Source organism: Caretta caretta, chromosome 12 (genome assembly GCF_965140235.1).
Source record: "Caretta caretta isolate rCarCar2 chromosome 12, rCarCar1.hap1, whole genome shotgun sequence".
NCBI lineage: Eukaryota > Metazoa > Chordata > Testudines > Cheloniidae > Caretta > Caretta caretta.
Window position 1 is genome coordinate 7,604,248 of NC_134217.1, and position 17,619 is coordinate 7,621,866.

Below are 17,619 nucleotides of genomic sequence, written 5' to 3' on the forward strand. Positions count from 1 at the left end.
CTTCATATAGGATCTGAATCTAATTTTGCTTTTTTGTTAACACCTGGAGCCAATTAGGAACAGCCAGGGAGCAGGGCAGGAGATTGGGAAGCACTGGGCCAGAAGGGGAAGCAAACAGAGAACAGCAAGGGAAAGAGGGAAGGGGAAGTATAACAGGGTGGCACCCACCTCTCATGAGCACCCTGGTCAAGTGCATCTGCAGTCTTCAAATAGTATCAGGCCATACCCCCAGGAAGTCCTACCTCCCTGGAGACAGTCATTTTCACCCACTGGGCCTCCAAGCAGTTCAGGTCCCCTTCTGGGGTGCATCACAGTTCAACTATAGGCCACTGGGGAAGTGGGCTTATGGGAGGGGAGGGGACCCAGGCCCACCCACTACTCCAAGTCCCAACCCAGGGATCCTAAGAATAGCAGCCATACCCCACAGATACTTCCCTAGGCCACTTCCCCACAGCCCCAGCCTTCAACAATACTTCACCCTTACCTCATGGCCCTTCAACATTCAGTCCCAGTAGCCAACCAGGAGCTCCGCCATGGTGCTGCCATTCCCTTTGGCCCACCAAAGGCCATCTACACTTCTCTAGGTCCAACAAGGAACTGACTGGCTCAGCCGCTGCAGCTCCTTTTATATGACCCTCCTGAGCCCCGACTGGCTGCTTTCTGCAGCCTTTCCCTGATTGGTCACTTCCTGCACAGTCTCTCTAGGATGCTCAGAGGACTTCGCTCCACTGCTCCTTTCCTGGGAGGGATGTGGCAGGACCCTAAGGCCTCCAGCTGAGGGCCTCTGGGCCTAGTTCACCCTGTTGCAGGAAGTAAATGGAGAGAAAAGATAGAAAACAAAAGACAGCAGAAAAAAGAAAAACACAAAAGACCAGAAAAGATCTGATGGAAATAGCCCCAGAAAAGGGGGGATGGAAGAGGAAATAGAATAAATACAGGGAGAGAAAATGAAGGAAACAAGTGGGGAGAGGTGCGATGATTGGGGTGGGGGAGGGTGACACACTGCTCATGGAGGGAAAGTCCCACGTGCAGAGAGATGGGGAAGGGTCATGTGTATGGGGGAGGGGAAGGACAGCTTTTTTTTTTTTTTAAAGAAGCACAGAGGCAATGATGAAAGGGGACAGATTTCGCTTTCTATTATTTTTTATTGTCTGTTTCTAAATGGCCCTAAGGGCTGGTCCCTGCTCGATGCCCCAGAGGAAGGCGAAAAACCACCAGGGTCTCTGGCCAATCTGCCCTGGAGGAAAATTCCTTCCTGACCCCAAACATGGCAATCAGTTTCACCCTGTGCATGTGAGCCAGGACCACAATGGGAAAGGCGCCACTGGTTGCTATGGTTACACACCCTGACCCAGTCGCACCCTGAGATACAGTCTGTGTCCCAGTATACACCAGTCTCCAGTCCTTTCCTCTTGTCAGGCACAACTCACTTATCTCTACAAGGATGGAAGCAATGAACAAGCTGCTCTCCTTATCCTGACAGGCGACCTGATCCATTTCTGAAGTTCTCCAAAAGGGTTGTCAAGGGGAAGGTTGTTTCTTCACCAGTACTGTCAGCAACTTCATCATTTCCCTACTGGCTGCTCTGAACAGCTGCACTGCTTTATCGTTGGTGGGTCCAACAGACTTCCTCCGGAGACAGGCATCAGTAAGCTCCTTCGTTAACAGTCACAGATACAACCAGATAGTTCTGACCTGGGACTCTCATGCCCAGCTCCACTCTTCAGGTCTGACAGACCCAACCTCCTGCCTTGCTTTCCTCTTCCACTGCACTAACTTCTCCTTCCAGTCCCTCCCTCTACATCCACAACCAGCTCCTTGGCTTCTCTCTTGCCAGACAGATTTCAACACCATTCACAACAGAAGCAGATGCACTGTGAACCATTGTACATACAACCAGCTGCACGCCTCACTGACAGAGACAGCTACACAGCTTCCCCCTTAGAATAGCCAGCCTTCTCTGATTCATAACCTGACAAGAGGTAGACCGAGCGGTGCTGTTTATCATTCAGAAGCCGCAAATAGCAGTATTTTCTTACACTTCTGTGTTACTGCCAACCTGTGACAACTGTGTGACCGTCATCTTGAAAATTACAGACAACTCAATTGCTTATCCACTAACAGATAAACCTAGATCCCTTCCCTTCAGGTACACAGCCAACTTCTTTGCTGTGCAGGCCAAGGTAACAGGTTACTTTACTCCCAATCCAGTCCCAGGTCTGATCAGTTGCAATTTCTTTTTTCTCCTAAGTTTGCTCAGTTACGAAGCTTGTCAGCTGCTTAGAGCTTTCTTCTCTAAATAGGTAAAACCAGCTGCATTTCTTGTACCTGTAAGTATGATCACATCAATTCATGTCCACTGGAACACTGTGAGGCGGGGTAGCTATGTCACTCAGGGGTGTGAGAAATCCACACCCCCAAGCGATGCAGGTAAGCCAACCTAACCCCTGCGTAGACGGTGCTAGGCTTGACGGAAGAATTCTTCCATCAACCTAGCTCCACTTCTCAGGGAGGTGGATTAACGACAGTGATGGGAGAATCCCTGTACAGCTGTGCCACTGTAGTGTTGGAAGTGTAGAAAAACCCAGAGTACCTTTCCTAGACCTGAGGAAGAGCTCGAAAGCTTGTCTCTCTCACCAACAGAAGTTGGTCCAATAAAAGATATTCCCTCACCCACCTGGTCTCTCAGCTAAGATCAATGGCAGTTCTTCTACCTGCAAGTAAAACCAGACGTGTTAATAGCCACTTGGTTGCTATCACATTGGGTACTTCTTGCCCAGGACAGTTACTTTCACTCATTTCTTCCCAGTAGGAAAGGCCACCTCTGGTCTCCTCCCATTTTGCATTAGGATCACCTGCAATAGTCAATGTTTGAAAAAAATGGCATTTATAATTCTTGCTTTTGAGTTATACAGAGACATAAAGGGAAATGGCCTTTTACTAAGTATCATTTGGCCTCCAGAAGCTCCAACTTGCTCACCTCCTTCTCAGTGATGTTCTGCTGAATTCATGGCACTGATTTGGAAGCTTGATGTGTATACATGGTTGCCTTCCTTTTTCCCGAACTAGAACCAGAAGATGCTCTCCTGCCTGCTGGACAGGCATTGTAACATGTCTGACTTTACTTTTGAAGTCAGGCACATCTCGAAAGGCAAGAACTGCATTTCTTTCAACTGAAAGAAGAAACAGATCCACTGCTTTTCACTCCGGTGCTATACACAGATATATCCCTTACCTCTTGTTGGAAATGAACAGTTTCACTTACTCCTTTTTGCCAGGTACAACCATCTCTTCATGCATCTCCAGTAAATAAGCAGAAATGATCAATAATCCTTGGCAGAAATTTAACCAGTTGCACAACTGATCTGTGGAAATGTACAAGTGGTTTAAATGCTCACCTTCAAACTGTGCCTAGTTGCACTTTTTTGCTGGTGAGATATCTTCATATCTTCATTGTTACATCCTTGTAGGAACAGCCAATGGCATTACCCTGGACAGGGGAAATTAGCCAGTTTCATTATCATTAGCTAAAATTGCAACCTCCTTTCTTAACCACTGAGCAGGTAAAACCAGTTTGGTTTCTTTACTCTGTTCAACAATTTAGTCTTTGATGACACAAAGACTTGAAGATCAGTTACATTTCTTCCCTCTCAAAGTATGACCAGATACATCCATTACCACTTGAACATGATGGGAAAGGCATTTCTTCCTCCTTACAAAGATGGATGAGTTTCGTTCCTTCCTTTTTGTAAATTACAGCCATCTGGTGTCCTTCCATCTGGAGAAGTGTGATCTTCTACAGTGAGCAATATTTGAGAGACATTTATTTATTATCAGTTTTATCAAGTAATAAATATAAAAGGTTTTTAGTCGTCCCACGCAGCTGTCACCAGTGAGTGTAAAGACTCCCCTGCTCATGAGTGATGATTTCCTGCATTGCTTTATTACTGACTAAATTGTTTAAATCTCACAGGGTAAAAGTGGCTGTTTCCTTTTTCTTGACAAGAAGGACAAGATGCTTTTCCTACTGCTCAGCAGCTTTGGCAACATGGTTGCATTATTCTTATATACAGCATCTGCTTCTAGCCTTTCCTGACAGATGAGAACAGATGTACATCTCTCACCCGAAGGCAGAGCCAGATCCATTGTCACTATAAAGAGGCAAGGAACAAACCTCACAGCATTGGAGTGGAAAACAATCAGCATCTCTTCTTTCTTTGACCGGTACAAACATCTTTGCAAAGCACAAGTAAAAAATGGGCTACAGTAATCAATTGCAAAGCAATCTCTTGAAAGGTAAGAGCCAGGCTAATGCCACCTCCCAGCCAGTTGCTCTCTTTCATTTTGAAATGTACAAATGCCTGCATTATTAGCAGGGCTGCCATTTCAGATTTGGAGGGGGCAACTTTAATCGTGATTCCAGGGGCTACTTAGGCACCTGAAAAAACTAGTTTTTTTTGCAGATAGTAACAGGAGCACTGTATCTAATTCCCATATAAAGAAAGAAAATGAAATAAATATTAGACCTGACCTCTGTGCTGCTTTTCATGCAGTCAACCATGGCATCCTTCCCAGCTACCTGGGACCATTCGCTGGAGTCTCAGAGAACTGGCCTTTTTGGTTTTGCTGCCATTATCAGACTCCTCCTTTTTGTTGCAGCATGCACCAGAGATATAGATAGCCCTCAGAGACCTGGATTCTACTTCATTGAATCATAGAATCATACAATATCAGGGTTGGAAGGGACCTCAGGAGATCATCTAGTCCAACCCCCTGCTCAAAGCAGGACCGATCCCCAATTAAATCATCCCAGCCAGGGCTTTGTCGAGCCTGACCTTAAAAACTTCTAAGGAAGGAGATTCCACCACCTCCCTAGGTAACGCATTCCAGTGCTTCACCACCCTCCTAGTGAAAAAGTTTTTCCTAATATCCAACCTAAACCTCCCCCACTGCAACTTGAGACCATTACTCCTTGTTTTGTCATTTGCGACCACTGAGAACAGTCTAGAGCCATCCTCTTTGGAACCCCCTTTCAGGTAGTTGAAAGCAGCTATCAAATCCCCCCTCATTCTTCTCTTCTGCAGACTAAACAATCCCAGTTCCCTCAGCCTCTCCTCATAACTCATGTGTTCCAGTCCCCTAATCATTTTTGTTGCCCTCCGCTGGACTCTTTCCAATTTTTCCACATCCTTCTTGTAGTGTGGGGCCCAAAACTGGACACAGTACTCCAGATGAGGCCTCACCAATGTCGAATAGAGGGGAACGATCACGTCCCTCGATCTGCTGGCAATGCCCCTACTTATACATCCCAAAATGCCATTGGCCTTCTTGGCAACAAGGGCACACTGTTGACTCATATCGAGCTTCTCGTCCACTGTAACCCCTAGGTCCTTTTCTGCGGAACTGCTGCCTAGCCATTCGGTCCCTAGTCTGTAGCAGTGCATTGGATTCTTCCGTCCTAAGTGCAGGACTCTGCACTTGTCCTTGTTGAACCTCATCAGATTTCCTTTGGCCCAATCCTCCAATTCGTCTAGGTCCCTCTGTATCCTATCCCTCCCCTACAGCGTATCTACCTCTCCTCCCAGTTTAGTGTCATCTGCAAACTTGCTGAGGGTGCAATCCACACCATCCTCCAGATCATTTATGAAGATACTGAACAAAACCGGCCCAAGGACCGACCTTTGGGGCACTCCACTTGATACCGGCTGCCAATTAGACATGGAGCCATTGATCACTACCTGTTGAGCCCGACAATCTAGCCAACTTTCTATCTACCTTATAGTCCATTCATCCAGCCCATACTTCTTTAACTTGCTGGCGAGAATACTGTGGGAGACAGTGTCAAAAGCTTTGCTAAAGTCAAGGAACAACACGTCCACTGCTTTCCCTTCATCCACAGAACCAGTTATCTCGTCATAGAAGGCAATTAGGTTAGTCAGGCATGACTTGCCCTTGGTGAATCCATGCTGACTGATCCTGATCACTTTCCTCTCCTCTAAGTGCTTCAGAATTGATTCCTTGAGGACCTGCTCCATGATTTTTCCAGGGACTGAGGTGAGGCTGACTGGCCTGTAATTCCCCGGATCCTCCTCCTTCCCTTTTTTAAAGATGGGCACTACATTAGCCTTTTTCCAGTCATCCGGGACTTCCCCTGATCACCATGAGTTTTCAAAGATAATGGCCAATGGCTCTGCAATCACATCCGCCAACTCCTTTAGCACTCTTGGATGCAGTGCATCCGACCCCATGGACTTGTTCTCATCCAGCTTTTCTAAATAGTCCCGAACCACTTCTTTCTCCACAGAGGGCTGGTCACCTCCTCCCCATGCTGTGCTGCCCAGGGCAGTAGTCTGGGAGCTGACCTTGTTCGTGAAGACAGAGGCAAAAAAAGCATTGAGTACATTAGCTTTTTCCACATCCTCTGTCACTAGGTTGCCTTCCTCATTCAGTAAGGGGCCCACACTTTCCTTGACTTTCTTCTTGTTGCTAACATACCTGAAGAAACCCTTCTTCTTATTCTTAACATCTCTTGCTAGCTGCAACTCCAGGTGTGATTTGGCCTTCCTGATTTCACTCCTGCATGCCCAAGCAATATTTTTATACTCATCCCTGGTCATTTGTCCAATCTTCCACTTCTTGTAAGCTTCTTTTTGTATTTAAGATCAGCAAGGATTTCACTGTTAAGCCAAGCTGGTCGCCTGCCATATTTACTATTCTTTCTACACATTGGGATGGTTTGTCCCTGTAACCACAATAAGGATTCTTTAAAATACAGCCAGCTCTCCTGGACTCCTTTCCCCTTCATGTTATTCTCCCAGGGGATCTTGCCCATCAGTTCCCTGAGGGAGTCAAAGTCTGCTTTTCTGAAGTCCAGGGTCCGTATTTTGCTCTTTTCCTTTCTTCCTTGTGTCAGGATCCTGAACTCGACCATCTCATGGTCACTGCCTCCCAGGTTCCCATCCACTTTTGCTTCCCCTACTAATTCTTCCCGCTTTGTGAGCAGCAGGTCAAGAAGAGCTCTGCCCCTAGTTGGTTCCTCCAGCACTTGCACCAGGAAAGTGTCCCCTACACTTTCCAAAAACTTCCTGGATTGTCTGTGCACCGCTGTATTGCTCCCCAGCAGATATCAGGGTGATTGAAGTCTCCCATGAGAACCAGGGCCTGCGATCTAGTAACTTCTGTGAGTTGCTGGAAGAAAGCCTCGTCCTCCTCATCCCCCTGGTCCGGTGGTGTATAGTAGACTCCCACCACGACATCACCCTTGTTGCTCACACTTCTAAACTTAATCCAGAGACTCTCAGGTTTTTCTGCAGTTTCATACTTGAGCTCTGAGCAGTCATACTGCTCTCTTACATGCAGTGCAACTCCCCCACCTTTTCTGCCCTGCCGATCCTTCCTGAGCAGCTTATATCTATCCATGACAGTACTCCAGTCATGTGAGTTATCCCACCAAGTCTCCGTTATTCCAATCACATCATAATTCCTTGACTTTGCCAGGACTTCCCCCATGGACTTCCTGTATGACCTCAGGCCAGTGCCTTAGAGACAGGGTTTTAAAGGTTTTTAGGCACCCAAAGATGCAGCTAGGCATTTAGTGGGGTTTACAAAGCACCTAACCTTCTAGGCACCTTTTGAAAATCTCACCAGGTGTCCTTTCTTTTACACAGTCACCTTGAAAATCTGGCCATTAGTGTCTCTGTGCCTGAGTACCCCATCTGTACAATGGGATAACAGCACTGCCCTGCCTCACAGAAGGGCTGTGAGGAGAAATAGGTCAGCCATTGTGAGGCACTCAGATACCACGGTGACGGGGCCACATGCTGTCCCTTTCCTTGGTTTTGTCCCCTTCTTTTCACCAATCCCCTTCACATCTCCCTCTTTCCTGAATGTAACCTTGGCTGTATTTCTCCTGAGGCCCCTGCGTTCTGTCTTCTGATACCCCCTCCCCAACAGAGAGACCCTGTTTTACAGGCTCATCTAACAACTTCCAGATCCTTAATTTGATCACCAGCCCTTTCTTATCTTAATCACCCTGCCTCTGTTTGCAAACACACTGGGGCACAAGCTGGAGCAGCACCTCTCCTCCGCACATCTCACATTTCACACACATCCGATGAAGTGAGCTGTAGCTCACGAAAGCTTATGCTCAAATAAATTGGTTCGTCTCTAAGGTGCCACAAGTCCTCCTGTTCTTATTCCACACAGCCTGTACTGCAGTTGAGAGCTCTGCCTGGGGCTAGGGCCTGTGCCCCAAGGAGACCTCCTGTATGAAACTTGGGGGGGGTGGAGGGGAAGCCCCTCACCCCCTTAAATGGGTCCCAGATTTGGAGCTCTTATGAGTTACAGCGGCAGCTCTGGTCACATCCCGACAATGACAGTCATCTGACTTCTGTAGCATCCGCCAGAATCCTGAGGAGCTCACCACCCACCTGCCTCTCCTGTGCTTCTCCTTTCTCTTTCTTCGCTTCTTTTTCTTATCTTCTCCTGATCTCCTGCTCCTCTTCCACTCTCTTCTCCTCTCCCCACGCTCTTCTCGCTGTCTTCTCCCTCCCTTCCTCAGGCCCCCGTGTTTCTTCTCATTAATTCCCTCCACTTCTCCTCTCTCTTCCCTTCTCAACCCCTCTTTATCCAATCTGCCTTTCCTTCCACTTATCACAATTCCATCTCCTTAGGAAATTCTCCTTTCCCATGCTCTCCTTCTTTCTGCTCCCTCTTGGCCCCTTCTTTAGCAGCAGAAGCAGGGTGCTCCCCTAACACTGTGCCCCTTCCCCGTGCGTCCACACTTGGACCCACTGGCAAAAGACATGTGCTGTGGGCAACATCCTGATTTGAAATGCTGTAGCCCCACAGTGGCCACCCCAACAATCTCTGCATCATAAGAGAGTCACGAATCATCATCACCACCTCCTCATTTGGGCCGGGTGAGCAAAGTCACCTTCCCCAAATCCTCCCAAGGAGCTGTAGAGCAAGGGCCTCTTTGATCCCAATTAGCTGGCAGATCTAGGGCTTGTCTACATGAACACTTCGTATGCAGAAAGCAGGGGTGTACATTTTCCCAGCACTAGCCTGCTACACGCTAATTGTCTGTGTGGACCCTGTTGCTGGATACTGAAAGCTCTGTAGTGCACTTTGATTTACCCCGCTGTGAAACAGGAGTAATGTGTAGGCAAGCCCCTGCAATCGTCAAACGGGGTTGTATCTAGAAGAGTTACTTCATCACTAACACCCCCTTTCCATGTTATTTGGATGGAGTGACACTCATACAGCTCTTCCCTGAGATATAAAGAACTCACCCTAAATCAGATCTCCCCTCCCTGACTGTCTCCATCCCTTTGTCTGTGCTGTCAAAGGCTTTCTGGTTGAATACTCTGCTATCCACATAGCAAGCCAAATCCTGTGTGGTGCTAAGCACATGCTTTGAAACTCCCAGTGGGGAGCTGCCAGTGCTCAGCCCTTCTCAGGATTTTCCCCCTTGCATCTAGCCCATGACTCTATGCCATCAGCACTGGGGAGACAAGTTATAACAAATACTGGCCCTATTGAAGTTAATGGCAAAATAAAAAAGAGGCAAGGATTCATAGAATCATAGAATCTCAGGGTTGGAAGGGACCTCAGGAGATCATCTAGTCCAACCCCCTGCTCAAAGCAGGACCAATCCCCAACTAAATCATCCCAGCCAGGGCTTTGTCAAGCCTGACCTTAAAAATATCTAAGGAAGGAGATTCCACCACCTCCCTAGGTAACGCATTCCAGTGTTTCACCACCCTCCTAGTGAAAAAGTTTTTCCTAATATCCAACCTAAACCTCCCCCACTGCAACTTGAGACCATTACTCCTTGTTCTGTCATCTGCTACCACAGAGAACAGTCTAGAGCCATCCTCTTTGGAACCCCCTTTCAGGTAGTTGAAAGCAGCTATCAAATCCCCCCTCATTCTTCTCTTCCGCAGACTAAACAATCCCAGTTCCCTCAGCCTCTCCTCATAAGTCATGTGTTCCAGTCCCCTAATCATTTTTGTTGCCCTCCGCTGGACTCTTTCCAATTTTTCCACATCCTTCTTGTAGTGTGGGGCCCAAAACTGGACACAGTACTCCAGATGAGGCCTCACCAATGTCGAATAGAGGGGAACGATCACGTCCCTCGATCTGCTGGCAATGCCCCTACATATACATCCCAAAATGCCATTGGCCTTCTTGGGCTTCCAGGTACCAGAGTGGATCAGAATATGTTGGAGGAGGAAATTAGACCCATCTACTCACACTGCAGACTCTGGGGTCACATTCCAAGTACCACGCTCTGTGCTGGGTCTTACATTGTGTAACCCTGTGTGGTGTTTGGAGATGCAGTTTGTATGGCATCCCCGATGCACAGCTGAGCTCTGTCACACTGTAGGAAGGGACCAGCTCTTTGTCTGTGCCCATGCGGCTGCGATCCCAGGAACACCGCAGAACGTGTCCCGTTCAGGGGACCTGCATTCTTGATCTTGTGGTTTATACTTTTCTACTCAAAAATGTATCACTCGGCCCAGTCTGAAGGGAATTTCAGGCAAAAGGCAAATCCCGAGTCCCAGGGCTTTGTCCCTTTCCCCACATTCCAAAGGCCTGCTGCAAACAATGGAGGAGTTACAGATCCTCAGAAATGGTTGCAAGAACTTTCTGTAATGGAAGTATTAGGCAAGATAAATATGGGAGCCACTGCTAGCCACCTCAGACAGCAACTCAGGACTGAAATGGATTAGAGAGGATTCACAGTGTATCGTGCACTGGTTTAATTAAAGTGTGATTTTTAAAAGCAGTCTAACTAAAATGGTGCAGGGCAGTAGGGTAGCTGAGGGAAAAGGTGGTTAGCAGGTTTACCCACTTCCGGTTTGAGGAATATGGCATTTACTCACCTAGCGTTTACACCCTTCGTGCTTACCCTGCCACTCCCTGGCCTGGAATACCAAAACACTTTGTTTTCCAACTTTTTTTTTCTCACCACTACGTAATTGGTGCAACATTGAATATAGAACAGGCCTTGGAATCTGGAGCACCATTCTATTGTATGAGGGGAGGGCTCTGGCTGGCTGTTGCCATCGGCAATATAGGGCACTGGATGTAAAGTCTCGGGTTTGTCTAAGCGCCTGACCTCTGTGGTTCACAGGCTATTAGGCCTGACCCATCAGGAAGAAACTCTGGGCTTCTCCAGCAAGGTGAAAGCCAGGGATAAGCATTTTAGGATTTGGGGCATCGTGGGATGTTAAGTGATGTTTCTCCTGGTGTCTCTTGAAATCATAGCTCAATGCTGGGACATGTTTGGGATGCTAATGACACAGCCAGGCCGTGCAGAGGGAATCCGCTTTGGGAGAGTGTGCTGTTGAGCAGAGATCCCCATTCAGCTGGGGACCATAGCAGGGTGTTTTCTGATCCTGGAAGCAATAGATCAGTCAGGTTTATGTCACCTCCATCTGCCCAGCTGGCTTTTGGCTGCTTGTTCCTTGATCCCTATTTTCCTTCACTTTTTATTCCTCTGGAGCAGTAATTTTCAGCAGCATCCTCTCTTGGACTCCAAAGTGGCCCATTCCCCCATCTTATCTCTGCATCACACTTCTCAGCCCTCAGCCTGTCTCCTCAGAGTTGATTTTATAAAGTGTCTCCAGGATGGTGGAGGGTTTTCTAGGGACCCAGCCCCACTACTCCTCCCTGTCCCCACCTCTGGCATGGGGAGCCAAGGAGAAGAGAGAGGGGGAAGCAAATGGAGAAAAAAAGACAGAAAACAGGAGAGAGCAGTAAAAGAGAGGAATGCAAGACAGACAGGAAAAAGCAGGATAAAATAGGCCCAGAAAAAAAAAGAGAAAGAAGAAATAAAGCCAAAGAAAAGAAGAAAAAGATGTGGAGAGCTGCAGTGATTGCACTGTGGGAGGGAGGGTCCTGCCTGCTGAGAGTTGGAGGGAGAGTCCGGTCCATGGGCGAGTGAGGTACAGAGTGTGCTTTTCTGGTTAAAAAAAAATATATATGAAAGGAGACAGATTTCACTTTCTAATTTTTTATTGTCTGTTTCTAGATGGCCCAAAGGGCTGGTCCCTGCTCGATGCCCCAGAGGAAGGCGAAAAACCTCCAGGGTCTCTGGCCAATCTGCCCTGGAGGAAAATTCCTTCCTGACCCCAAACATGGCGATCAGTTTCACCCTGTGCATGCGAGCCAGGACCACAATGGGAAAGGACCCACTGGTCACTATGGTTACATACCCTGGTTACATACATTCACAGCAGAAGCAGATGCCCTGTGATCCTAACTGACAGAGACAGCTACACCGTTTCCCCGTTAGAATGGCCAATTTTCTCGGCTCCATAACCTGACGGAGTTAGACCCAAGTGCATAGTTCAGCACCCAGTCAGAGTGTAAAAACCAGAGTATTTTCTTACTTTTCATGGCCAGCTGTGCCACTATCATCTGGAAAATTACAAACAGCTCAATTACTCATCCACTAACAGCTAATCCTAGATCCCTTCTCTTCATATATAACACCAGCTTCATTGTACTACAGGCGAAAATCCCAGTTTTCCTTACTCCCCATCTGGTCATTGTTCCAATCAGCTGAGTTGATTTCTTCTCAGAAGTTTGCTGAGCTGTGCAGTTTGTCAACTGCTTGTAGATTTCTTCTCTCCAAAGGGAAAATAAGCTGCATTTCTTGTACCTGAAAGTATGGTCTCATCCATTTATTTCCAAAGGCAGTGGTTCCCGAACTTGTTCCGCCACTTGTGCAGGGAAAGCCCCTGCCGGGCCGGGCCAGTTTGTTTACCTGCCGCGTCCGCAGGTTTGGCCGATCGCAGCTCCCACTGGCCGCGGTTCGCTGCTCCAGGCCAATGGGGGCTGCTGGAAGCCTCGACCAGTACATCTCTCGGCCTGCGCCACTTCCCGCAGCCCCCAAGTTTAGGAACCACAAGTTTGGGAACCACTGTCCAAAGGAATGCTGCAAGGTATTTCTTACCTCTCAACAGGAACAATCCCCTCTCGTATATCTTCCTGGCGTAAATCGTCCTACTGTTCCCACAGCTTGAAGCCCAGTCAGCTGTAATGATCAGTATTTGAAAGATACTTTGTTAGTACTAGGTATTTTCAGATTTTGGGGGTCTTACATTGAAATGTTGGTTTGCACCGATTTATTTAGCAAGAAGAGAACACTGAATGCTCATCTCTTTGTCAGTGATGGTCTGAGCATTGCTCTCCTTTTGAGAGGTAACATCTTCAGCAATGTTTAAATCTCGATAGGTAGTCCCTTAACTAGAGAGAGGAGATGCTTTTCTTACATCTCAGCAAGAATGGCTGTCATCAGTTTTGTGGTATTCCCCTCTGAATGGCTGAAGAATCTGAAAATGTACCCAGAATAATTGACTTCTAGATTATTGCCAGGAGACTGAGCATGTCTTACCTCAGAACAGGAATGATCCACTTCATGTATCTTCTTCCTGCACGTCTAAAGGACAATAAAGTGTAATGAACAATTCTGCACAAATATAACCAGTAGCACAGCTAATCTCTTGCAAGAGCAGTTCAAATGCTTACCTCTTAACTGTGGTCAGTTGCCCTCTTATTTACTGAGATGTCTAAATACCAGTGTTACCGACCTGTAGCCAGCACCCAGCTCCATTTTCCCTTTGGTCAACAAAAATTGTTCGCTATCATGATTGTTTGCAACTTCCAAGCCTTCCTGTCCAGGAAGATCAGATCAGCTGCATTTCTTCCATCTGAAAGACTGACCAGATCCATTACTGTCACTTGAACTCTCTGAGAATGTGTATTTCTCACCTCACGAAAGGGGATGATCAGCTTCCCTAATTGCTTCTTGAAAAGCACAGCCCTCTGCTCTCCTGACATCTGGAGAAGTGCGATGTGCTGGAACGATCAATATCTGACAGATTTGTTTGGTGTCTGGAGGGCTCTTCACTGAAATCATCATTTTTCATTTAATTTAGGTGGCAATATAGAACTTTAGATGCTCACCTCCTTGCCAGGAATGGTCTGAGCGTGGCTGTGTTTGGAGAGATGCAACCAGCTGAGTGGTTTAACACTTGCTGGGGATAAGTGGCTACTCTCCTTTTCCATGAATAGACTCACAGGATGCTTCTCTCGCGTCTTAGTAGCTCTGGCTGCGTACATTGCTTTGTTCTGAGTTAGCTGGCAGCCTTCCCCTCTTGACATATAACATAGGCTCTGAAAGAAAAAACAAAGTCTTGAATTTGCACTGGGATGCTATTAGCAGGTATATTCCTTACCTCATGATAAAGAGGAATCCCTGTTGTCTGCGATGGCCCTCAACTCTTCACGTATCTTGGGATGTGTGATCAGCTGTAACAATCTATTTTTGACACAGCATTACTTATAATCAATCTTGTAGTGTCCTACATTTTTATGGTGCTTTCCCCAACCTTATTCCCTTGGCAAATAACCAATATAGAAATATTCACCGAGGCTGTGGTGAGTTGACCAGAGGTACGTTCAGCTGCAATCTTTCAAACAGATTTTGTAGGTTCCTGAACTATTCCTTACCTACAAGGAAAAAATGCTTTCTTCACTTTGCAACGGGTCGCTCAGCTGGCTAGTCAGTATTCCTTTCCTGGCATGCAAGATGAGTTTCATTTCTTTCATCTGAAAGAATAACCAGATCCAGGAACTTAACCTTGAAAGTCAAGAGAAGGTGAGTTCTTGACCTCTTGGCAGCAGTGATTAATTTAACTTTTTTCCTTCCGTAAGAACCGTCATAGCTCTTCTAGGAGCTTCCTGAAATTTTTTATATCCTCACTGTTCAGATGCGCCTCTCCCATCTGAAGGTAGGAGAGGATCCCTTCGTTTCCACTTGAAATGTACAGAAATGGTGTTTCTCACCTACAGACATGGACATAGCTTCATTAATTCCTTCTAGAGCACAACAGCTTCTGCTCTCCTATCAGGAGAGGTACAATCTGCTGCTGGAACTATCAATATTTGGTATTTACTCCTGATTAGGTTTGCAACTACTGCTTTGGCACAAGATTCATTTGAGAATAAGAGAAACTTGAAACTCACCTCCTTGGTCCGTGAGCTGCAGGGATGTTTACAGCTGGAAAGTGCAACTCACTGCACTGTCTCAGGTGGCTGCTCTCCATTACCAGGACTATGGTTTCCGAATGCTCTTCTGTCCCCTCTGTGGATTGAGCAGCTGGCCAGACACATTGCATGAGCAAAGTCTGCACGTGCTTCTCACATTCTTCCCTTGACAAGTGAGAACAGTAGCAGTTCTTCTACCTGCAAGTCAATAAGATCCATTAATATCCACTTGGGTGCTATGAGCTTGGACATTTCTTACCTCTTCCCCAGGACAGTCGCTTTCAATCATTTCCTCCTGGCAAGGGTGGTCACCTGGTCCCCTCACATCTTGAATGATGATCACCTGCAAACATCAGTGTTTCAGAGAATTTTTATTTGTTTTTCTAGCCATGCAGAGCCATCAGTCAAAATGTGCTTCATTTAGCTTCCAGATGCTCTTCTATGCTCACCTCCTTGTCAGTGATTTTCCATTGCCTGGCTGTGAGTTTCAGAGGTGCAACCATAGAATCACTTTAAGGTCAGAAGGGACCATTATGATCATCTGGTCTGACCTCCTGCACAACGCAGGTCACGGAATCTCACCCACCGACTCCTGTAACAAACCCCTAACTTATGTCTGAGCTACTGAAGTCCTCAAATTGTGCTTTAAAGACTTCAAGGTGCAGAGAATCCTCCAGCAAGTGACCCGTGCCCCATGCTACAGAGGAAGGTGGAAAAACCCCAGGGCCTATGCCAATCTGTCCTGGAGGAAAATTGCTTCCTGACCCCAACTATGGTGATCAGCTAAACCCTGAGCATGTGGGCAAGACTCACCAGCCAGAGACCTAGGAAAGAATTCTCTGTAGTAACTCAGATCCCACCCCATCTAACATCCCATCACAGGCCATTGGACATATCTACTGCTAGTAGTCGAAGATCAATTAATTGCCAAAATTAAGCTATCCCATCATATCATCTCCTCCATAAACTTATCAAGCTTTGATTTGAAGCCAGATATGTTTTTGCCCCTACTGCTTCCCTTGGAACTTCACTCCTCTATGATTCTATGAATCCCTTGCAAGGAGATAGCTCTCAGCTATGGCCACTTGCGCCATTTCATTTTGAAATGTACAAACATCAGCCTCCCGCAAGGCTCAGTTTTATCTCCAACATTCAGGTTTCAGAGTAGCAGCCGTGTTAGTCTGTATCCGCAAAAAGAACAGGAGGACTTGTGGCACCTTACAGACTAACAAACCTTTCGTGGGCTACAGCCCACTTCGTCGGATGCATAAAATGGAACATATAGTAAGAAGATATATATATCTTCATATATACATACAGAGAACATGTAAAAGTGGAGTAAGAGGCTAATTAATTAAGCTGCGCTATTAGCAGGAGAAAAAAACTTTTGTAGTGATAATCAAGATGGCCCATTTAGACAGTTGACAAGAAGGTGTGAGGATACTTAACAGGGGGAAATAGATTCAATATGTGTAATGACCCAGCCACTCCCAGTGTCTATTCAAACCCAAGTTAATGGTATCTAGTTTGCATATTAATTCAAGCTCAGCAGTTTCTCCTTGGAGTCTGTTTCTGAAGCTTTTCTGTTGCAAAATTGCCACCCTTAAGTCTTTTACTGAGTGGCCAGAGAGGTTGAAGTGTTCTCCTACTGGTTTTTGAATGTTATGATTCCTGATGTCAGATTTGTGTCCATTTATTCTTTTGCATAGAGATTGTCTGGTTTGGCCAATGTACATGGCAGAGGGGCATTGCTGGCACATGATTCAACTTATATTCGAATGACCTACCATACGCAAAGGCACTCAGTCACACTCCTTTGACATACTTGAGAGCGTTCAGAACACAAACATGGCGGCTATGGCCAATTATTGTCACCAGTGATGCCTGATACCAAATGGAAGTAAGACTGCATCTAGAGTCTTCCACTTACATCATGCACAAGTGGACAGAGAGCTGACCATAGTTCTCAGTGGCCAGCGAATAAAGCATGATCCACACCCTGTCTATCTAGGTGTCACATTCAACAGAACTCTCATACACCATGATCATCTTATAAAGACAATGACTAAGGTCGAAATGTGCAACAGCCTGCTTGGAAAACTGGCCAGAACAACAGGGGGCGCTGACGTCCAAACATTATGCACTTCAGCCTTGGTACTCTGTTACTCACCAGTGGAGTATTGAGCTCCAGGGGGGGCTCACTCATCTCACACAAACATGACTGATGTACCACTTAACTCCACCATGTGCATTATGCCAGGCACACTTAAATCTACTCCTCTACCATGGGTACCAGTTCTCTGCACTATTACTCCATCCAGTGTTCGCAGAGAGGAAAGCACAGCAAAGCTCGTGACGAAATTGCATGCTATGCCACATCTACCATTAATTAAAGGCTTGTTTAATCCACCAAATGGTTGTCTGCCCTCACATCGCCTGTTGTGGATAAGTTTACCGGGAGAGGGATTTGCAATAGAGGACTCGTGGCACGCTTCATGGTCCACAGAGAAAGCGACAAATAATTATCTTGCCTTAGACCTCACTCAACATGAACGT

The 17,619-nt window shown here is 46.6% G+C and overlaps 1 long non-coding RNA gene across 1 annotated transcript; it reads right to left on the reverse strand.

The window, feature by feature from the left end:
- Positions 1-12,052: 12,052 nt before the first annotated feature.
- On the reverse strand, positions 12,053-14,187 carry LOC142068618 (uncharacterized). The gene is made up of 3 exons (XR_012664493.1): positions 13,409-14,187; positions 12,968-13,048; positions 12,053-12,673 (listed from the first exon to the last, which is right to left on the reverse strand). It is a non-coding gene; the product is annotated as an uncharacterized LOC142068618 (long non-coding RNA).
- Positions 14,188-17,619: the final 3,432 nt, after the last annotated feature.